At 47.6% G+C, this 24,157-nt stretch overlaps 1 long non-coding RNA gene across 2 annotated transcripts in view; it reads right to left on the reverse strand.

Annotated features, from left to right (window-relative positions):
• LOC125760414 (uncharacterized) overlaps positions 1-24,157 on the reverse strand; it is a 58,120-nt gene that overhangs the window by 12,215 nt on the left and 21,748 nt on the right. The window contains exons 1-2 of one of the 2 annotated variants that reach the window (XR_007417990.1): positions 23,508-23,614; positions 12,569-12,746 (exon numbers count right to left, since the gene is read on the reverse strand). This is a non-coding gene — a long non-coding RNA (uncharacterized LOC125760414). Of the gene's footprint in view, positions 1-12,568; positions 12,747-23,507; positions 23,615-24,157 lie in introns of those variants that run through there. The other variant, XR_007417991.1, reaches the window with a different exon arrangement.

Genomic DNA, 24,157 nt, shown 5'->3' on the forward strand with positions numbered 1-24,157 from the left:
TCAACCAATCACTTTGTTCGTTCTTTCTTTACGTAAGAGATCGCGCTAGAGACGTGTTGCGTTGCTCTTTGGACTCGCTATGGATTTTATGCTCGTCTATCTTTTAAAGAGGGGCAACGGCAGTAGGAGGAAAGTTCTCACAGTCAGGAGCGTGAGTATGCGTGTCGCCGCCAAGATTACCACCGACTATCGGGCAAGTGAAGCCAATGCACGCGGGACGCATCGCCGTCGGAGCGCTTCCCCTGCATCGGTGATTCACTTCACGAATAGTCGGAGGGGGTGTAATTTTCTTACCTTGGCCGTATATTAATTTCATTACTACCACTAATATTTTCATTTTAGCTTTTTCGAACGACCACGTCTACCAATGCATCATTGGGGCATCTTCCTGCCCAGTAATTCTGCCTAATTTTCTTAATCTTTTACTTCTTTAACTTAGTTTTCCGATAGATTGGCCATATATTTGAGGCCATTTCTTTCTGCGCCACCTACGACGCCATATTGACTTGCTGCTCGAAGGCTGACTGTACCTAAGCTTAAAACAGCAAGCAAGGTACCTTCGGGCCACCGTTTCGTTTGTTCCGTGCAGCACTCATCACGTATTTCTGAATTAAAGCGTAGACTCCAATAGCGCTCTTGTTATTTTCACCGCGTGCGAAGCAGCTTGCCCAGGACAAGAGAAAGTAAAGCGAGAGCGAGATTGCGCATGGTCTCTCTTCTGTTTGGGTCCTGTAGCGTGAACACAAAGCATGCACTGTTTTTAATTAGTTCCGCTCCTTCACACCTGTTTGCTGAAGTTACAGTACAGGAACTTTGCTTTGGTCTAATGATGCAAGGTTTTCAGAAAATGTGTACAAGTATAAAAAAAGTGTACACCTGATTCGTAAATCAGAGCAGCAACCTTGGCAATTTCTGTAACTTGTACATTGCACTACTCTGAGCTATCACACAGACACTTTTCAATTTGTGGTTAACAAGTCCAACGATAAATTTGCGCTTTCAGTCTGTGGTAACATCGAGCATGTCCAGTATAAATTTCATTGTATTATGACTTGAAAACCCAGCAGTAAGGGCCTCGCAACTCCAGCTGCACTCTATCTTGAATAAACAAGTCCCATCCGCTGATACCGTAGTTGCTGTTTCTCTGCTGTTGTCGCGTTGATGCGTGCGAATGAGTTGGCGGAGACATAAATATAAACTCCCCAGTGTTACAGCGCAGAATGTTGACATTTTGGCGATGGTTAATGCTAGAATAAATGCATGCTGGCGATTGATAATGATATGGTGTAATTGCTAAGCTGTTTATTGGACGGCACACGGCGACAATTCGCTGTGGCGACAGACAAGGCCAAGCACGGGCTCCGAGAGCGAGCGGCTTTTATAGAGGACGACCCACTAGGAGCCGCTGCAGAACGCAACCGCTAAACAGTACCAATTGCTTCGCCACAATTACCCCGGGTACGAAAAGGGAGCCGTCCGACGACCTAACAGCTCGTCACTATGAGTGGGTCATAGTAGGCCTTGAGGCGCTCCACGTTGACTATGTCGCGCCCTCGACGGCGCTGTCCGAAGCTGGTTCGATGGGTTCGATCAAGTAGTTGACCGGGGATGTGCGCTCGACGACGCGGTATGGGCCTTCGTATTCGGCAGCAGTTTGGAGAGAGGCCACTTGCAGTGGTAGGGACCGAGAGCCATACGAGCGCTCCAGGGAGGACTGGGCTCAGAAGTGGCGTTGCCATCGCGAATGCTCTTCTGCAGCCTTGTTCCTGCGTTGTAATGTCTTGGCAAGCTCGCGACACTCTTCAGCAAGCCTGGCTGTGTTAGAAATAGGCACACACTCAGATAGATCCGTTAGTATGGAAGTATCGTGTCGATAGTGTGCGACGGGTGCCTTCCGTACAGTAAGATGAAGGGTGAAAAAGCAGTAGTGCTCTGAGGGGCCGTATTATAGGAGGTGACGAGAGCAGAATGGCATCCCAATTGGTGTGATCGGCGGCGACGTGCATTGACAGCATGTCGCCGAGCGTGCGGTTAAAGCGTTCGGTTAGGCCATTCGTCTGCGGGTGGTAAGCAGTAGTTTGCGGTGAGCAGCATGACACTCTTTCAAAATGGCTTCCACGACTTCCGATAAGAAGATACGGCCACGATCGCAGAGAAGCTCTTGGGGTGGACCGCGACGCAGATGAATCGGTGGTAGGGACGAGGCCACATCGCGCGCTGTAGCCGCTGGGAGGGCAGCGGTTTCGGCGTATCGCGTTAGATGGTCAACAGCGACGATGACCCAGCGGTTACCAGCCGAAGTCAGAGGAAGTGGTCCATACAAATCGATGCCCACGCGCCGAAACGGACGGTTAGGGCAAGGTAATCGTTGTAGACCTGCTTGCGACACGTGCGTTGCAGGTTTTCGGCGTTGGCAATCGAGGCAGGAGTGAACGAACTTCTGCACGTAGCGGTACATCCCACGCCAGAAGTATCATTGTCGAATGCGGTGGTAAGTTTTGGATACCCCAGAGTGCGCGCATTGGGGGTCAGAGTGGAAGGCCTCGCATATTTGAGAACGCAGATGCGGGTATCACTAGTAGCCACTGGCGGCCTTCGGCGTTGTAATTGCGTCGGTGCAGGAGGTCGTCACGAACGGCGAAATGGTGGGCTTCACGACGCAACGCGCTAGTGGATGGTGTTGCCAACGGATCAGTGAGCAAGTCGATCAGCGAAGTGATCCATTTATCCTTGCGCTGTTCGGTCGCGATGTTGTGAACGTTGATTGAAGCAACAGCTATATGAAATACGGAGCAGGGGGCATTGTCGTCAGGCAAGGGAGCGCGAGAGGCGTCGGCGTCAGCATGCTGGCGTCCGTTGCGGTACAGCACGCGGATGTCGTAGTCCTGCAGCCGAAGTGCCCAGCGGGCGAGACGGCCTGGGGGATCCTTCAATGACGACAGCCAGCATAGTGCATGATGATCGGTGACGACATCAAATGGGCGACGATACAAATAAGGTCTAAACTGTGTAAGGGTCCATATGATCGCCAGGCGCTCTTTTTCCATGAGTGAGTAATTGGTCTCGGCTCTGGTAAGCATACGGCTTGCGTATGCTACGGCATATTCGGGGAACCCTGGTTGCGCTGCGCGAGGACAGCGCCGAGGCCTACACCGCTGCCGTCCGTGTGTACCTCCGTTGGTGCCGTAGGATCGTAGTGGCGTAGTACGAGAGGAGACGTCAACAAACGACGGAGCGTTGCGAACGCGTCGCCACACTCGAACGACCAGGAATTCAGGGGTCCGTTACTTCCAAGGAGCTTCGTCAGCGGCGATATGATGGTGGCAAAGTTTCGTATGAAGCGTCGAAAGTACGAACACATTCCTTCGAAACTACGCAGTTCATTTACGGACGTAGGTTTGGGAAATTCGGCCACAGCCCGAAGCTTGGCCGATCGGGAAGGATTCCGTCCTTGGACACGACATAGCCGAGGATTGTCAGTTGCCGTGTTGCAAATCGGCACTTTTTCAGATTCAGTTGTAGACCGGCGTTTCGCAAACGCGTCAAAACATGCCATATGTTGGAGATGCGTGAAGTGTGGAGCGAAAACCACGACGTCGTCCAGGTAACACAAGCACGTGTGCCATTTCAAGTTGCGCAGAACGGTGTCCATCATGCGCTCGAAGGTCGCGGGCGTATTACACAGACCAAACGGCATGACGTTGAACTCGTACAAGCTGTCGGCGTGACACAGGCTGTCTTCGGTCGAGCGTCATCCGCCATGGGTACTTGCCAGTACCCTGAGCGCAAATCAAGATATGAAAAAATTCGGCTCCTTGCAGGCTGTCAATCGCGTCGTCGATTCGCGGCAGCGGATAAACATCCTTGCGAGTGATCTTGTTCAGCCATCGGTAGTCCACACAGAACCGCACGGAACCATCCTTCTTCGCAACGAGAACAGCGGGAGACGCCCATGGGCTGTCCGAGGGCCGAATAGCGTCGCGTGGAAGCATATCGTCGACTTGCTCATTAATGACCCCCGTTCTGCGGGAGACACGCGATATGGACGTTGCCGCAGTGGTGGTTGGGCTCCGGTGTCGATGCGATGCGTAACAGCGGAAGTGCGGCTGAGAGAAGTTTGACCGACATCGAAAGAAGAACGAAATTCTTCCAGCAGGCACAGAAGTTTGGTACGCTGGACCGATTGACGTTGTCCGCAATGGAGGACCTAAACACATCAACAGGTGACGAATCGGACGCGGAAACAGCACTGAGCGTACCGGAACTGGAAGAGTGCGTGTCATCGGGTGCGTCCATAACTTGTGCGTCTTCGAGGGGTTCCACTCTGCCAAACATTCCCCTCGCACCAACGCAACAATCTATGGAGATGGGTTGTTAACAAAATAGCGGTGCTGCCCTGAGTGACTTGGACGGTCGCGAATGGTACCAGCAAGCCTCTCCTTTTGCAAACGTGGTCAGATGGCGCAATAAGTGCAATGGTGTCGGAGAGACGGGCACAGCCGTCGACGAGTTTGGAGCACTTTGGTATCGTCTTTGACGAGGATCTTGCTCGATACCGATGAAGAGTCTGCCGGCGTCAGATCTGAGAACGGGGAGTTCGATTTCGGCTTGTGCGCAATGAATTACGGCGTCGTGGCGGAGAGAAAATCCCATCCCAGGATGACGTCGTGAGAGCATGCAGCAATTATAATGAACTCGACGTCGTACAGAATGTCCTGAATGACGACGCGAGCTGTGCATATTGCTGTAGGATGAATACTCTGGGAGCTGGCTGTACGCAGAGACATCCCAGAAAGTGGCGTCCTCACTTTTCATAGTAATCGGCTCAATTTTTGGCCCATAACGGATACGGCGGCTCCAATGTCGAAAAGGGCAGATGCGGGAACACCGTCGACAAACACGTCTATCACGTTCGATTGGGCTTCGCTGAGGGCTTTAGCAGTTCGATAGCGTTGCAGCCCTTGCCTCCTGGACTGCGACGACTTGTTTTCCTTGTCGCGTGCGACCGGATGTGGGTGTGTCGGTGACAGTGAGCGACGTCGTGGAGACGGACAGCGCCGAGTAGATGGAGCTTGGCGTGACGTGGGTGACAGAGGCGTAGGTGGGGCGTAAAATACGCAGTTTGACTGGCTGGTGGCGGGCGACATGGCTTGAGGCGGCTGGACGCGATTGCAATAACGCGCCACGTTGCCGGCGTAACCGCATGCGAAGCATATGGGGCGGTTGTCAGGTGTGCGCCATCGGTTTGCTGAAGCAGGGCCCGCCCATGGCGCAGGACGTGATTGACGGGGTGGCGACTGGTATGGCTGCATCGTTGGCTGCAGTCGTGGCCTCGGCATGACGTCGGCGTAGGTAGCCGGCAAGCCGCTTCGAAGGACTGATGTCTAGCGCGGCTTCGGCATAACGTGTGGGGCTGCCGTAGGTATTACTGCGGACGTCCTGGCGACAACTTGGGCGTAACTGAGTGGTGGAGGAGCCGGATGGTGCCGGTGGTACTCAGGCATGACCTCCACGATTTCCTGCTCAATCGCTCGACGGAGGGGAGGGAGAAGAGTGGTTGACGGCTGTTGAACGTACTGAGGTTGAGCAAAGACCAGCAGAGGGAACTGGCGCGCGATTTCCTCGCGCACGAATGACTTCACCTCTGCGAGCAAGGCGGAGTGGTCGGATATGGTCGACAAGCCAGCGAGCTCGGCGTCGCGGGTTGGAGAGCGACGGGTCATCGACCGCTGCCGCGCAGCTCCTCGTAGCTCTGGCAGAGCGTGATGACCTCGGCCACTGTGCTGGGGTTTTTGGCGAGCAGCATCGTGAAGGAATCGTCGTCGATGCACTTCACATTGTGCCTCATCTTCTCAGATTCCGACATGGTGGCGTCGGCTTTCTTACATAAATCGAGGATGTCTTTAATGTAGCTGGTAAAGGTTTCGCCGGCCTGCTGAGCTCGTTCTCGCAAACGCTGTTCGCCTGAAGCTTAGGAACGGTAGGGCGGCCGAACACGTTGATAATGGTGGTCTTGAAGTCGGACCACGTCGTAAAATCGGATGCGTGGTGGTTGTACCACAGGCCGGCACACTTGCGAGGTAGAAACCAAGTTGGTCAATTTTCCTGCCTAGTCCTCCACGTCGGCCCATCTGCCCAGTGAAGACTGGGGGTCGCGGATATGAGGGACACCGGGACATGAGGTCTGTGTAGGCGGAGTAGTCTGCTGGGGCGGCGTCTGATGCATGGTAGCTATAGGGTACGGGTCGAAGCTCCAGAGCATCGACTGGGAGCACAGCACTCTCCACCAATTTGTTAAGCTGTTTATTGGACGGCACTCGGCGACAATTCGCTATGGCGACAGACAAGGCCAAAGCACGGGCTCCGAGAGCGAACGGCGTTTATAAGAGGACGACCCGCTAGGAGCCGCTGGAGAACGCAACCGTTAAACAGTACCAATTGCTTCGCCGCATAAGTATGAGTTGCGATAGTAGATTTTCAGTACAAGGGAGACAGTAGCAGAAGGGCATATAAACATTTATGTTAGTTACTCTCCAGTTTACTGGTTACTGTTTGAGGATGAACTGGGCTCATTGATTTGTATTTTTATCAGTTGCTGCATGTGGTTGTCATGTTCGGCGGTCATACGGATGATGACTACTTGAGCAATGGACAAAAGTCACCTGTACACAGTAGTAGTTTTAGCGATGATGGCGCAGTGAAAAATTTCCGCCGGAAATATGCAGTCTGCGGGTGGCCTTAGTAGTTATGGGTGATGAGTTTTCAAACAGTGAAGCTGTTTAGCAAATCGTTCCCTGTGAGTCGATCGCAAAAAACTATCATCATCTTAACACAACATGTGCACTGTGCGGCGTCCTGAGAACGAGTACACACAGAGAGAGAGAGAAACAGAGAAATGGAAAAAAAATATAGAGAAAGAGAAAACTTCTCGCCCAACAACATTCTTCACAACGCGGCATTCGAACCCACGTACCCTCGATCCGAAGGCGAGCTGACCCACTCGGCCATCCATGCACGCTAGCAAGGCATAGCATAGCCTTGGGTAGAAAGGGGTAGGGAAGTTGGGGTAGGGGGGGTTGGGTACTGTAGAAAGGGTAGGGGAAGGGAAGGGGGCTGACGATCATAGATGTGACGGTAAGGAGGAGGGAAAGGAGAAGGGGAGAGAGTAAAGCGTAGCGCAGAAGTATTGGGAAACATAAATTAAGAAAAATAGCAGAAGAAAGAAAAGACAAAGATATCATCAACGAGAGAGGAAAGGAAGTAGCGAAAGAGAAACGATTCGCACCTCTTGGCCAAGCCGCGCATGCGCGTAGCTAATCCCGCCAGGGACTGGGCAGAGATACTCGAAAAGTATTCCGGAATACAGATATGAAATACTGGACTGGAAGCCAAAATACAGATACCTGAGATACTTTTGCCTTTACCGTACGGGATATTTCAGAGATACTTTCGCAATAAGACGAAAAAAGTATTCCGGAATACGATACAGCAATACAGATCTGGAATACTTTTTTTTCATTTCAAGGATGCTCATACCTCTGCAAAGACATAAGTGCCGCATAATGTTGTAGTAAACTTGTAGCGCATTGATACTTTCAGTCATTTATTTATTTATACAGTACCCTCAATGCCATGATTAGTAATAATGGCATAATTACACGTATCAACTGCATAAAAAGTACGCTATTTCACAGCAAGAGTAACGAGAATTAGACACCGAAATCGACATACTCTGGTGACGTCAAAATGAGCTATGCTACTAACAGCACAGTTTAAAACAATCACTCGATCACTAATGAACACCAGTGAATTGAAAAAAAACGTATGCATTTATTTGCACATAAGATTTGTGTTGCTGAGAAGTTTGCTGTGTGAGCATCTCAAATAGGCTGTCTTCTAGGCAGTGTTGGTACGGCCTCAGCACAAGATTGCGAAAGAAGAAAAAAAGTCTCTATACCGCTGCAGACGAGCCAAATCGTGTTATAGTGAATAAATATCGCCTTCATAGCCGTATTGCCCTGCAGCGTGGCGATATCTCTTCTCGGGTCATCTAGATACCGAAACACTTCCGCCCTCACGTGGGTTGTTCTGACCGTTCAGAAGCCGAGTCGGTCCCCAACCTTCGGAATCAGCCGTCTTGCCCGGTCGGCGCTGGGCAGACGGCTGAGGATTCCGCTGCCATATAGGCCGGCCATAATTACCTACGCGCAATGGAACCCAATACGTCAAAACTGCACAATTCAAACATTTGCTTCCTAAATCACGTTGTTTGTGGGTGAGAGGGTTTAAGTCCTCCCAACTCGCTCCTGCTAGCTCTCTCAAAAGGCGTAAAAACAGGGACAGCTGCTCAGAGCGCCCCATCACAAACTACAGCAAGCACTCCTCGCCTGGGCCGAAAGGGGCACTCCTTCGATAAAGCTGTCACCACCCACCAGCGCTACCAGCACCCATTTCAGCAAGCCGCAACAGACGAAGTCGCCTCCGGCGGTGGGGGAGCCTGGTACTACATAGACCGTTTCCACGCTTGTGATCAATTAGGAAACGCACCCAGACCACGCTGGAGAGGCGGCTGAAAGCGCGACAAAGATAGCCATCTTCTAGGCACTTCCGCCGCGACAATGGGAACTGCTTTTCGAAGTGCCGCCGCTTTGAGAACTGAGCGTACGCGAAGCACTGCAAGCCTCTAGACCAAGGCGGTTCAGCACGGGGGGTCACGAAGTAATCGCTTGCCATCCGAAAAAATTAGGCGTGCTGCACTGGCCTGAGAGACAGCGGACTTTCGTCGGCGAGGCAGGCAGAGGCCGACAACACTGCCTCCGCGATTCTACCGTCTGTGGCGTCGCGTGCTTTGCGCTTTACCACATGGGCCATTCCCATCGCCGCCCTTTCTGTCAGCGACCGGCGGCGCGCCTTTCATTGTCTTGGCCAGAAACAAAAAAAAAAACCCCTCATTCTTTCCTTGAAAACACGCCTCAACTCATTTGCGGCAAAAAAATGTAACGAGATGCTCGTGTCCCGCATAGTATCGCGATACAAACGATACATCGTAAATGTATTTCACTACTGAGATACAATACATTTTTCAAATGTATCTCGATACAGAAATACAGATACACAAAAGTATCTCTGAAATACTATCACGATACTCTTGTAATCGCGATACTGCCCAGCCCTGATCCACCCCACCGACGGAGACATCGCGCGTAACCTCCACTCATATTACATAGCCTGGCCGCGTATTACACAGCATGGCTACGTACTTTGTAATTTTATTGCGATAGCAATTATATGGACAGTCTCGGCTGGATTTTGCCGTCGCCGTCGCCGCCGTCATGCACCGTATATGTATAAGTATGTATATATATAAGGCCCCAAGAAAAATAACTCAGAAAATGCTTCCGAAGCGCGGAATCGAACCAGGGACCTCTTGATCCGCAGCGAGCGGCGCTATCCACTACGCCACGAACGCAGATCCTCCACGTAGCTAACGCGAGCGTTATATACACACCATTTAGCGCTGGACTGACTCTGAGACAGCAGGCGATAATAAGCGTTTCTTCATTACCAGCGAGGTGGCGCTAGGATCCCGACGGGCGCATTTAAAAGTCGTCGGCGAGCTCGCTCGCTTCTTCTTATTTGCGCATGGGGAAAGCTTGCCCTTCCGCTGTCTGCTCGCGCGGTTTTCTCGTGGCGAGGGTAGAGGAATGTTTCACGCTTTCACCGTGATGTCCGCGCTCATGTTACGGCGCGTACGAATGTCACTCGAGCTCAGGACGCCGCCAAACGAACAAACAGAAGATGAGCGCGAACTATCAGTGTCACAGCTCGACACTTGAAGCAACGCTAGTTTCCTTCGCTGCTTCGGCCGCCTTTGCAACAGAAGCGCTGTTCCAACTGAGAATATTAGTTCCTTGCTATCGCATTCATTGCTTCGCCCTTTCGGCGAAACTGTGACTTTTTTACAGTCATACGGTAAGGTGTGAAGTAATATGATTGAGAGTATATATAATCTAGTATGATTGAACACTATTCCGCGATGTTCTTGTGTAAAATAGTAATAAATTACCCTGTGCACACGATGCTTTATTTTGATTTGTGTTTCATGGTTTGGCGCCAGTTTAGCCGAAGACAATCGCTGTATTTAGCAGACTTTTTTTTCCCTCAGGCTTCGTATCAGGGTTGTTATGTGTAGAACGACAGCGGGAATGTTTTGCTGAGCAGCGTATAGCAGAAAGACACTACTACTGGGTACTGAGAACTTCCCAGCCAGTTTTTTTAGTATTGTCTGAAACACTCTTTGTATGCCAGCCAAAGTGTCAGTTTTGAAGAAAGCGTCGGCGTACAGAATAAACATTTTTTTTTTCTTGTTGGACAATTGATTGAGTAATGTGTTACACCATGGTGGTCAATTGCGAGCGTACACAGTTTGAAGGGGCCGCACTTAATGTGACTAGTTTGGTTAGGTGACCAATACAAAATATTAGCTTAGCCTAAACTCTGACTAAATTTGTTCGAATCTGACTTCAACTTGTAGACATAACATAACTAGGTTTTGCATTATATATGCAGGGCCATTTTCATATTTTTGGGTATCACTCAACACCATGTAATAATAATAATAATAATAATAATAATAATAATAATAATAATAATAATAATAATAATAATAATAATAATAATAATAATAATAATAATATTAATAATAATAATCGTAATAATTGTCGCGGCTTTACGTCCCAAAACCACCATCTACGTGGGATTCTTTAACGTGCCCTTAACTCTAAGTAGCATTTTCGCCTCCATCATAAATGGGGCCGCCACAGCCAGAATTACATCCTGCGACCTTCTGGTCACTCAACTGCAGCGAACATGATAAAGGTAACATCAAAGGAAAACATCAAGGCACATATTATTGTGGAATTTTGCTCTCACTACTTCGCTTTTCCAGGCTCTTCATTTCATTGCGATATTTTTAAGCTCTTGTTTAGGATTTTATAATCTTTAGATCTATGCAATAGATTTGAACATTCTTGCAGTGGTGTGCGACATTATGACTTTTTATAGCAAATGATCTTACTAGTATCAGGTAGGTGATGCAACCCGAAAATTACGAGCAAGCTTAAAGAGGATATATAAATGACTCGCTAAATGTGTCCTTTACTGTGATGGTTGGCACAGCAAGTCGATGAGCTTTCCATATCGTAATTTCTGGCCGGTGAGATCACGGCTGCACCCATCGCCTACCACTCGTGCCACAGCAAGATGTTCTAAGTTGTATTTCCTGTTGCACAAGCTGTTTCGCTAAGGCCGCAGCACTGAGACTATGAGCATACCATTCGAAAACTCTAGCCCCGAATAGTTTTCTGCTGTGTTAGTGGAACACAAATATAAAGCGAAGGCAAGCATGAGTATGGATTACAAGAGTTACACGAAGACAACTGGCTAGCTTCGAGTGGACAGCACCAGCATTGCGCGGTGCCGCCATGTTTATATTACCTGTGGGATCATCTCCGCGTCTATTTTGTGGTATGGGTGCAAGTAGCTGCTGGATAGATAATTCTCGTAGCCTAACAATCTTCAACCCAGAAAAGGCTGTTTTTTCTGGCCTAGTGCTATGCAACAATAGCACAGATTTTACAAGCATGACAACGTCCGCATGATGTCTTCTGCGCCGGCTTCCGTTTCTTCTTGCATTACTTCACAGCATAACGTCCAATTACACATGGTTACTTAGCCAGTGTAAGGTGATGCAAGCATGCGTAAAGAAAGGAGGAACTGGTTAAGATCTCGTCCTGTGTCCTCCTTTTTGAGATACATGTCTTTGGTAGGGAATTTTCGAACGTTGAGTATTTGCTGCCTCACTCCTCGCAACAGCTGCGTAATGTCACTTTCAAAAGATTTCAACAAGCGCTTTGGAGCCCAGGAATGCTAGCGTCAAGATGCTGACATTAGCATTCTCGAGGGATATGTCAAGAGAAGTAGTACTAATCGCATATTTATAACTGCACGTTAAAAAATTGTAAATAAAATTGCTTGTCTAACATACAAAATATCTGTACCCTGTAAAAAAAATTTGCCGGTCTCGGTCGTGGTGTACGATGACACTCATTTTTGTTTAGCCTGCGAAGAATGTAAATAATAATTCAGCCCGTATTGGCTTTTCCTATCTATATATTTATGAATATATTACAAGTTTCATTATTTATTAGGAGTGAAACAACATTGAAGAAGGATAGTTTATTTGCAGAAACGTTTCTGATTGAGAACTCACACGGATTAGGAGATGTGATTATGAGAAGCTGGCGGAATTCGTATACATTTGTTAATTTTATGGCGTTTCTCCTATAGTCAGAAATACATCCGCATTATCGGGCAAGGCGAAAGCAACTCAAACATAAAAAACATTTTGTTAAGATTGCCATCGCCATTATATTAAACAAAAATGCAGGTGAACGAGGTTCTCAAGACAAAAGTGAATGGCTCTACGCGCAGGACACGTCAGGACATTTATCAAAACGCTTCCAATAACGTCCTAAGAACAAAGCTGCCAAAATAAGAATTATGTTACCTCCATCAACACAGGGGCAATGATGCGTATAGATTCCACCATTTGGCCTGATGCTACACTGCTCCATTAGGTTTGCCAGAGGTCGGCAACTTGGGTAATAACCGACGATCGGCTTCAAGCAGCACAATCCATAGGCGCACTGGCTCGTCCATTCACAATAGCTGTTTAATGGTCTGTCCTGCAATAAACATGCTTATTCATAGTTTTACTTCCGCGAAATGATTAACGGCAGAAAACGTCAGATTCTATTCATCCATTTCTGGAATGCCCTTTTTGGAAGAATCAGCAATGGCATTTAAAAAAAGTACCAAAACTAACGCTGATGTACGTAACGGCATTTCATTCTTCATTTCCTGAAAACCATCTCGAAAACCGGCAAATTCCCCGAAGGAGTTCACCAAATCACAGAGCACTTGAGGCGGGGGTAAGAAGATGAGGTTGTCTCAAAATATGTCTTGGATACAGCAAGGCAGGTTGTCGTACAAACTGTGCAATCTCTTGCCGCCATTAAACGATATAGCGGGGCTCTTTTCAGGCAGGATATTAGTGGCTTGGCATAGAAGGAAGAAGTGGCCAAAATGGTATTTCTAAATCTGAGTTTAGAATTATGAACCATATTAGTGGCTTGGCATAGAAGGAAAGAAGTGGCCAAAATGGTATTTCTAAATCTGAGTTTAGAATTATGAACCACATTCCTACTGTATAAACTCATTTTCGCAACTTGTATGAGCAGCATTTCAAACGTCTATTTATGCCAAATTACCACAAGTTATTTTTCGATGGGAGTTCTATCAATTTTAACTGCGGAGCCGTTTCATGGGCACCACTGTCGTCGTTTCATATCTAGTGTCGCTCAGGTCCCGCGGTTCACGCTGATACGCCGAGAAGGCTGCACGTTTGCTTGCCCATGAACGCCAGCGCCGTCGAAGGCCTAATTAGATCGTCAGTCCAAGCTAGTGAAGCGACAGTGAAACGCCAGAATCGCGCATTACATACAGATCTATGGAAGAGGGCTCATAGTAGGAAAGAGCAGAAGAAATCAAAGCCAATGCCACCTGAAGCAAAAGCTATAAGTATTGTGAGCAATGTTTCACATTTTCTTCGCTCGTATTTATCTTCTGTTTATCTGTTCTTTTCCCCTGTATATGTGATATTTTATATCTTTTCTGCTATTTTCTTCTTATTATCTGTTTTGTTCGCGATTATATATTTTCCGGTCTGCGGTATCGTTTCTGCTGTTTTTCTCCTGTTTGTTGATACCGGCGCTGACGCTTTGCTGTCACTTCGCCGGCTCGGACAGATGGGTTCGCCTTTCACAGACGCTGGCGCTTACGGGCACGCAAGCGCTGGTGTTCCAAACCTGCACCCTGCTCGGCTTATGTGTATCAAACGTGGGACCTGCTCGGCGCCAACGCGAAATATATGTCTACGTGACACCAAAGCGTAACACCAAAGGACGACAGGGCGGTTCCTTACGCAGAAGATATTCGCAAATGGAAACAGGTAATCACAAAAAAGTACAAAAGAAGGATATTTACTATCAAATATTCAGACAAACGGAACATAAAACAACAGATAAACACAAGTGAATCACAGGGGAAGCAATGCGCCGCAGTTCGTACAGCTTTCGCCTGGGCTGGCTTAGATTTTGTAACAACTGTATACATTGAAATTCCTGGAAGGTTTTATAGGCGGCGTAATATCCATTACTCTTACTAGTCTTGCGCATAACTATGCATGCAGTAGTTGAAGAACAGGCCTAGCAAGTTGTTTAGCAAGTTTTCTTCAGAAAAATTTGATCAACTTGGAGCAAGATTTGCGAACTTTGATATTTCTTGCAACGCGATATCTCAAAAAGAGAAATAACTAGAATCTCTTGCGCAGTAGATACAGCATGTAATATCTTATTCAGCTAGGTAAGGTAAATACCATAGGCGTAGCCAAGGGGGGGGGTTGGGGAGGGTTCAACCCCCCCCCCCCCCGAAATTTTACAATTTTGCTTGCGCATATATACACGCACACATACAAACGCACGCACGAACATACATAAAGTATGGTTGAACCCCCCCCCCCCCCCGAAAAAAATTTCTGGCTACGCCCCTGGTAAATACGCTTTCTTCAACATTTCGCAAAATTCAGTACAGTTCAAAATTGGGGCACTCTTACGCTTTGCCTATAATAGTTGAACGCGATAGCGAAATCCGGCCCCTAGTGCGCACTTCAACCACTGAGTGCATATTTATTAATGTGTGCCGTTACAAACACGCACGCGCATACAGATACACACATGTGCGCGCACGACGTGGTCAGGCCAGGAAAGCGGAGGTCAAACGCCAACAACGCCATGAAGATGCCTTGCTGAGAGCAAGGCAAGCTGAAATGAAACGTCGTCGCCGTGATATTGTCGCTTGGGCTTGGCGTCGACGAAGATAGCAGTCGGCGTGTCCAAGACTAAACCTTTTATTTGGCCGAACTTGTGGCCGGGAAACGAAAAGTCGAACTACAGCAATACACAATGTATCCTGGTAGCAGCGAACAAAGCGTCGGCCGCCGATAAACTGCTCTGCTGTAAGGCGCGTCGGCATTTATACATGCAGCATGGAACATTCGAGCCTTATCGCTGGTGGCCGCGTTAGTTCGGGAATAATCTGCACTGTTCGTGTTTGCGCGTTCAAGCCATAAGAAGATTCTTGTCAGAATACTTTCGTAACAACGGCGGTCCTGCCCTTGAGGTATTCCACAAGGCTCCTGAGTTCCGGGTCGGCTTGCTGTTGTTCAGCGAAGTCATCGGCGCTTACTGTTCCCAAGAAGCAGCCATCATCGTGGTCGTCCTGCGGCGGTGCGTCGACGGGGGCATGAGACAGGCAGTCGGCGTCGGAGTGTTTTCTTCTGGACTTTTAAATGATGGTAGTGGCGAATTCTTGAAGTCTTAGACTCCACCGTGCGAGGCGACCTAAAGAGTCCTTCAAGTTAGCAAGCCGACACAAGGCGTGATGGTCACTCACAACCTTGAAGGACCTGCCGTAGAGGTAAGGGGAAACTTCGCTGTAGCCCAGATGATGGCAAGGCACTCCTTTTCAGTTGTAGAATTGTTGGCTTCCGCTTTTGATAGCGACCGGCTAGCATAACTGATAACATTTTCTACTGCGCCAGTCTTCTGCACAAGAACGGCGCCGAGTCCTACGCTGCATGGGTCGATGTGGATATCCGTATCGGTGTATTCGTCCAAATGCGCGACTATCGGAGGCGTCTGCAGCCGTCGTTTCAGTTCTTGAAATGCCTCGACTTGCGCCGTTCCCCACTGGAACTCCACGTCGCTCCTCGTGAGGTGAGGTAGCGGCTCGGCGATCAATGATAATTGCTTCAAGAATCGTCTGTAATAGGCGCACAATGCGAGAATTCGGCGTACGGTCTTCTTTTCGGTGGGCGGCGGGAAGGCAGCGATGGCAGCTCTTTTCCGCGGGTCGGGGCAAACTCCACATTTGCTAATGACGTGGCCCAAGAGTAGGAGCTCCTCGTACGCGAAACGGCACTTTTCTGGCTTCATGGTGAGTCCGGACGTCTTGATTGCTTGAAGTACAGCTTCAAGACACGGGAGTGTTCGTCGAAGTTTGAGGCAAACACAACTACGCTGTCCAATATACAAGGCACGTCTGCCACTTCAAGACAGCCAGCACTGTATCCATAACGCGTTGGGAAGTCGCAGGTGCCGAGGAAAGACCAAAATGCGTGACATTGTACTCGAACGGCCATCCGGTGTTATAACGGCAGTCTTTTCTCGGTCTCTCTCGTCGACCTCGATTTGCCAGTAGGCGGTCTTGAGGTCCATCGATGAAAAGTACTTCGCGTTGTGGAGTCAATCCAGGGCGTCGTTTATCCGTGGGAGAGGGTACGCGTCCTTCTTCGTGATTTTGTTCAGGCGACAATAATCGGCGTAGAAACGTAGGGTCCCATCCTTCTTCTTCACTAACGCCACGAGAGACGGTCATCGACTCTTGGATGGCTGGATGATATCGTCGCTTAGCGTTTCGTCGACTTGTTTCTTGACGGCCTCCCGTTCCTGCTTCTAAACCCGGTAGGGACTCTGACGGAGAGGTCCAGCGTTTTCTTCTGTTATAATGCGATGCCTAGCAAGGGGCGTTTGTCGGACCCGCGATGACGACGAGAAAGAGTCCTTGTATTCCTGCAAAAGGTGTCGAAGCTGTTGCTCTCCGTGAGCGGGAAGGCTTGGGTTTACGTCGAAGGGTGGCTCATGTATTGGGGTCGTCGTCGTGGCTTCGTCAGGAGCTGAAAAGGCAAACGCATCGCTGGCAGCCAAGATTTCTTCGATGTATGCAATCGTCTTGCCCCTGCTCAGGTGTCAGTATTTTTGAATGAAGTTCGTTAGCGTCACGCGTCGGGCCGCAGCGTAGCTCGAGGCTTGCGGCTGAGGCTTTGGTTGTTCAGGGACCTCAAGTGACTGCTGAAGTTCTTCACGAATGATATCGGCTGTCGGATCCACCTGAGGTTGCGATCTAGGGAACATCTCCTGCAGCTCCTCACGCTAAACCGCTATGATCGTCTCGCGGAGGTTGTTGGTTCCCAGCGCTTGAACATCCCCGTAGCTCGAGGAGGGCATGCGGCGTTTATATTGCCTAGTGCGCATTTCTAGTGCCTTTTCGATTGTGGTGGCCTCCAAAACGAACTCCGAGACCGTCTTTCGCGGGACGCGCACACGTCCGGCGAAATCTTCTTCCTTGACTCCCCGCATCAGGAAGCGAACTTTCTTTCCTTCGGACATGGCGGGGTGGGCATGGCAAAATAAGCGAGTCATTTCTTCGGTCTACAGTCCTATGTTCTTGACAGGAAGCTGTACACGGGTCTCCAGAAGGGTTTCAGCCTTTTTTCTCTAGATTACGCTCGTGAAGGTGTTCAGAAATCCGGTGCGGAAGAGGTCCCATGATGTTAGTGTGCACTCTCGATTATCAAAGCAGGTTCTTGCGCCATCTTCAAGGGCGAAGTAGACGTGGCGTAGCTTCTCGTCGCAGTCCCAGTTGTTGAACGTGGAGACGCGGTCGTATGCCTCCAGCCAGCTCTCTGGATTCTCGCATGGGGATCCGCGGAATGTCGGCGGCTCCCTCGGTTGATGCATGACGACCGTTGTAGGCGCACAGCGGCTGTCATTGTGGCTGTTGTCTTCTTTGTTGTGATCCTGGTCTTGTCCGGTAGGGGTCCGTATTGGGGGGGGGGGTCCTTTCAGTCTGCGGCTGGCTCGACTGTCGCTGATGGTGTCGGTGTCTTCTTGGCGACGTGGGCTGGGTTCAAGGCTGGACTGCGGCGTCCGGAACATGAACGAGCCACACCTCCACCAAATGTCACGTGGTCGTGGCGTCGACGAAGGTAGCAGTCGGCGTGGCCAAGATGAAACTTTTTATTTGGTGGAACGTGTCGCCGGGAAACGAAAAGACAAACTACCGCAATACGCACTCTATCCAGGTAGCGGCGAACAAAGCGTCGGCCGTCAATGAACTGCTCTGCGCTAAAGCGTGTCGGCATTTACACATGCAGCATAGAACATTGGAGCCTTATCGCTGGTGGCCGCGTTAGTTCGAGAATAATCTCCACTGTTCGCGTTTGCGCGCTCAAGCCATAAGAACATTCTAAGATAATCTGGAAGGTTTCCAGACATAAGGGCGCGGCTTGCGCAAGGCGGTGGCTACGCGTGCAATGGACCAGTTACATAAAGATGACAAAAAAAAACGCGCGTTCAAATACGTGTCCCTAACTACTAGCGCGGGAAGCCGATCACAGGCGTCAATGACGCCAGACTGACGCAGAACTTGGAACCTCGAAGATGCACGGCCTCCAAGATGTGCGCCAAAAGCGGATCTCTGGGGGCTGAGTTCGTTGAGCTGAAGTGCATGCCGTCCCTCTCATTCATGTCGAGTGTTATGAAAGCTATGTCTCACAGATGGCAACATATTATCTAATGTTTGCTGTCTGATATGTTTTCCGCTAGATGGGCATCGTTGTCCATTTTTGGAGCTGTTTGCGAGTTGTGTTTTTAGCGGCGGTGGGTGCACTATACCGGCTTTTTCGAAGCATGGTGTCGCGCAAAAAGCGTAGCTTGATGGCCTCGCCAATGCACCTACAAATCGCCGAATGGACTCAGTTTCTTCGTGACACCTGCCGAACAAAATAAATAATCCCTCAAGTCTTTGCTTGGTTTGCAAGACACACGGCAAAAGCCGGAGATCTGATAGGAGAGCGAAAGATGTGAAGTTTCTCTTCACATTCCTGTGTACTTCAAAGTTTTTCACACACTAAAATCGCACTGGGATGCAGTTAAGCGTCGTCTTGCGCGATTGTGCGTTTGTGCCATGTAACATTAAATGTATAAACGCGAAATATCAAGCCCCGGTGAGTGTACTGAAACGCCGCGCTCGTAGGTGCTATCGGCGTCAATTGAAACGCGAATAACGGAATGCATGGCCAAAGCATTAGCACAGCTTTAGTTTCGACGTACAGTCGTCACCACTGAGAGGCGCGCACATCTGGTTTGGCAGCACTGCGCTATCCCCCTATAGTGCAATGATGACCAGTGTCGGCATGCCGAACGCTTTTGGTCGTTTTCTTTTTCTCTTATTTCATTTATTTCAAGTTCGTCTAGAATATCAGAACTAGCACACAGGCGAAAATGTCAGACTGCAGGGGGACCGCACAGTGCTGTCATACCGGATGTACGCGCCTTTCAATGGTGATAACTAGACGGCGCGCACTACACCTTTGCTAATGCTTGAGCCACACGATCCGATTATTGTGTTTCGTTTGACTTCTATAGTATGCCGCTCACATGCGTAATAAATGTGAAGCATTGCTAAGCGAACCAAAATCACTTCCAACATTTATGGCTATCTATCTATCTATCTATCTATCTATCTATCTATCTATCTATCTATCTATCTATCTATCTATCTATCTATCTATCTATCTATCTATCTATCTATCTATCTATCTATCTATCTATCTATCTATCTATCTAGCCGTCTACGTCTGGATGCTTACGGGGTTGTCTCCATAATTTGGCATATACCAAAAATGGGATAGGAAAACATAATATCACGAACACGATTCACAGCGCATCACATGAATAACGGCAGCAGTTAGCCGCTGTAATGCTCAATGTTGGCGTTTTTATCTTGTGGTTTGTGTCGTCGAAGATGCAAATATGACCTCGATTGAGTCAGTTACGACCGAAACTAATATTGAGCCGTTATTAGATCCTTGCTAGTTGAATATTCACGTTGACCACAGCGATAGTGACGCACAGAGTACAGCTTTAGGCCTAATGGTCGTTTTGGCTAGAGTGAACTACTGCGCCTGTGTAGTACCCTGAATGTCAACCAGAACCGAAAATATGCCCATCCGGGTGATGAAAACTAGTGCGCAGTGTGAAGTTCAGATGCACGATGTTTTCCACGTGGGTATGACTGACCGCTTAGCGAGTAAGTGCGATTGCCGCAACACATCTGCGGTTACGCTATATGCTCTGCGGCAGAACGTGCCAGATAGACGTTCTGATCCTAGGCAGCACATAACAAGCAAATTAACTATCTTCTGTTAGGTTGTCGCCAGTGCGAAGAGACTAAAATCTGTGTTTCTAAATGAAAAAAAAACTACTGGCTACCCGCATTAGTTATAACAGGGAAAAAAAACGCCAGGCCTACGCGGAAAGCGCAGCACAGACACAGAGAAAGCTGAAAAAGCGGCATTTCTAGTCTGTTATGAACTATCTTGTGGTTCCTAATACAAGTACACTAGCAACGTCCCCACTACGTCACAAATTAATTTTTGGGAAATTTGGAAGCACCCACCATGACAGTATTCGTCATTCTGCGGAAAAAGCGATGTACCAACTATGAGGCATTATGGGCACTTTGGTGATGCGATGGCTGATGACGATGAAGAATTATGGCTGAGCCTTTTGTAATGGGTTGGAAGCTCTAAAGGACCAACTAGTTACGTAATTTGCATTGCGTGCCGCCCGGTCGTTATTTAGCTCTCCCAACACGCTTTATAACATACGTTAACGTGAGAAAGAGAGAGGGGGGTGACGTTATTGAGACCCTGAGGCAATAAATCATGGGGGCCTTATGGGCTTGCTTGTTAACCAATACAAGTGCACTTGCGAGGAACCCACAACGCTATAAATCATCATAATTTTTGAGAATTAGGGAAGCAGCCACTATGCACTTTTTCGTCATTCTGCGGAGAGCCATGGTACCCGCTAAACACCTGTGAAGCATTATGCGCACTTTGTTGATGCTGTCGCTGATGACGATGAAAAATTATCGCAGAGCCCTTTGTAATTGGTTGGAAGTATTCAACAATCCACTCGCTGCGCAATTGGCATCGTGGGACGCCTGGTTACAGAATTCGCGTTGTGTGACGCTTGGTTGTTGTTTTACTCTTCTACCACGCTACATTACATATGTTAATGTGGTTCCTTCCCAACATGAAGCCCGCATAGCGTCTTTTTGCAAAGCAGTTTCAAGCACCGGCATGGCTCAGAGGTGGAATGCTGGGCTCCCCACGTAGAGGACCTAGGTTCGAACCTCGTTCCATCTAGGGAATTCTTTCGCATTTCATTTTTTTTCTTATTTCGAGCGATTGTGGTTACGGACACCGGCGCCGGCGGCGGTAATGTCATTTCTATTACATTGTTATCTATGTGGATAGCCTGCATTGCAACAACAACCGAAATTAGACAAGCACCATCAATACAAGTGATGTTAGGGAAGCGTTGACGTAACAAATTTATTGAGGACCGCTACCGCGTCGTAGCGGGCTATGGGTCATTGCAGAACGCTTCTCAGGTCTGTATGCTACATTAAAATCGGCATCTGAGAATTTCTACGTCTTTTTCTCCTCTTTTAATGCATTGGATGTCTGTTCATGCTTTTGCTAGGAAGACATACTGTAGACTGCGGATCATTCGTGGTACATACCCGTATACAACTCTACGTAGTATTCGGGCGTGACTGGGGAAAATAGTTTCATGGCAGGCATAAAATGTTAATCATGTCATGACCTTCCGCTCATGTTCGTCACACACTCAAGTCCTGTGGCAAATTTGGCGTGTACGAAGCAAAGCACGCGATAGCTAGAGCACCGAGACGTAGGCGAGTAGATAGATAGATAGATAGATAGATAGATAGATAGATAGATAGATAGATAGATAGATAGATAGATAGATAGATAGATAGATAGATAGATAGATAGATAGGTAGATAGATAGATAGATAGATAGATAGATAGATAGATAGATAGATAGATAGATAGATAGAATGCTCCCCTATGCGCTCAATGCTTAACATTTAAAATGTGCACCTTTGCCTGGGTGGTCCATGTGGCAGTGGTGAAAAAGAGAATTTGTGGGCACCTATGTGTTTACCTTGACATCCATAATTTTTTCTGTTGGATCTTTCAGGCACAGAGTGCTTCTGGTGGTTGCGACCAGGCGATAGGTGGTCACTCTAGGCATCATTTGAATAACGCAGAACGTCAACTTGAGGGAGTACACACGGACTGTACACCTTGAGATTTATATAAGCTGGAGATTTCTCTAAGTCGCTTAAGATAACCGCTCATACTGATAAGGGTTGCGTAGCACACAAATAGTGCAGATGGTAGTGAGATTTGTTTTCGAATCTCGTGTGTAGTTTTTTGGTCAAAAGTGTTTCTGCTAATCTCCGGAAATTGTTGTTTCGCAAGCTCTCGGTCATGGATCGGTGTAGCTCGGCCACAACTTTTGTGCACTTTCTGCGTGTGGCACTCGAGCAAGAAAACACAAGAATAATTGACAGTGAACTAAGTCGCAACCTAGGATGATCAAAATTTGTTTTACGTAAGGTGCACTTCAGTAACTTTGTACTTTATTGTATATTGCTTACAGATCCCTCGGATGTGTGGGCAAGAGTTAATTGCATGTATATTAGGTCTTAGTTTCTGTTCAACTCAAACACCCGAAAAAAAAGCCCTAGCCTACTTTTTTATTAAACTTGAACGAACTATATATTAAAGTATACAACCTAATTACTTGCTTGACTCTTGCGGAATTTTATTACACTATTGCATTCTAGTGACTTCAGTTGCGGGATTGACATAAGTTGAGTTCAGTTTCAGTTTATTTTCCTTAAGGGCTCCGTTTATAGGCGTGTTACATAAGGGTTGGGGTGCATCATGTAATGAGTAATTCCAAATAAATACGAATAGAACTTTGGAAAAATAGGCGAAAAAAAGAAAATGTTCATAGACTGTACAAAAGAAAACACGCGCAAGGAAATAATTTGGTAACATTAGGAGAAACAGCATATTGTGGCAATATAACATAATAACTATTGAAAATCTTGCAGAAAAATAACACTGTACAAATAAATACAACAATAACAAACAATGAACGCTGCGAAATAAATACTCGCGTTAAGTACAATAAATGGCAACTAATTTGGTAAAACAGAAGACACAGCAGCATTGAACATATGGTGGTTATTTGTAGGTACAACATGGTGCGTAAGGGCACTCCACTCTGACCTTGTTCGAGAAAAAAATGAAGCAGAAAAGGTAGTTGTGTGTGAACGCGGTTTTAAAACCTGTAGCGGGTGACCATCACATCCCTTGTTTTCTGTAACAGCTGCTTTTACGCGGTAATTTTGCTGAACTCGTTTATAATATATGCTTGGCATCACCAACACCATCTAGCTTACGTTTCATATCCAATACCACAAAGAGAAACACAGTGAAACTTTCAAACACCTTGCGCAATAATAGGGTGGTGAATCTGTGGTAACCGAACCAAGAAATGAGGCAATCATTGGTTCGCATATCTTTGCTTTGCTAGTGATTAACGTGCTGAGCTGTTATGCTAACCTTATTAAGAGATTTACTAGGATATACTTACAACGGGAGGAAAGGCCACAGTTTGAAATGCTATATTTCCCAAACTCAATAAAATGTAGATGATGTGACGGGACAGGTTAAAACGCTCCATGCCTCCCATTTCTCACCATTTAGGTATAGTGGCTTATACGTTTTTTCTCTTCCAGAGCCCTTGCGCACATGTGGATGCACATTGTCTTGGATGACGGATAATTTCTCTTGAAAAAAAGGGCACAGGCTGTTCATATTACTGGCTAGTAGGCTTTATTTCTGTTCGCTTGATATTTTAGTAAAACAAGCAGACGCAATGTTGCATTGACGTAGTAACAGTGCTGTAATATATTTCCCACTCTTCATGACAGGTTCATCTATACCGACAAAATGCAAGGAGCGCTACTATAGTAATATTATTATCAAGTACAAAGCGTGCTGTAACAAATTTTACGCTTTGCCAATTCTGATTTTTGTAAAAAACTTGAAATGTTTCAATGTAGCAGCAAAGATCACGTAACAAACTCTTTAGCAACAAACTCTTTGGCTATAAAATGTCTTGACCAGCATAATTTTTCTAGTAACGAAGAAACATGCGCAATATGTGTCATCGCCAAAATGTGTTTCCTGTGTTTTTAAATGGGCATAATTTTGTGCAAGAGTGCAGATAGATAAGTCTCA

Source organism: Rhipicephalus sanguineus, chromosome 11, assembly GCF_013339695.2.
Source record: "Rhipicephalus sanguineus isolate Rsan-2018 chromosome 11, BIME_Rsan_1.4, whole genome shotgun sequence".
Taxonomy (NCBI): domain Eukaryota; kingdom Metazoa; phylum Arthropoda; class Arachnida; order Ixodida; family Ixodidae; genus Rhipicephalus; species Rhipicephalus sanguineus.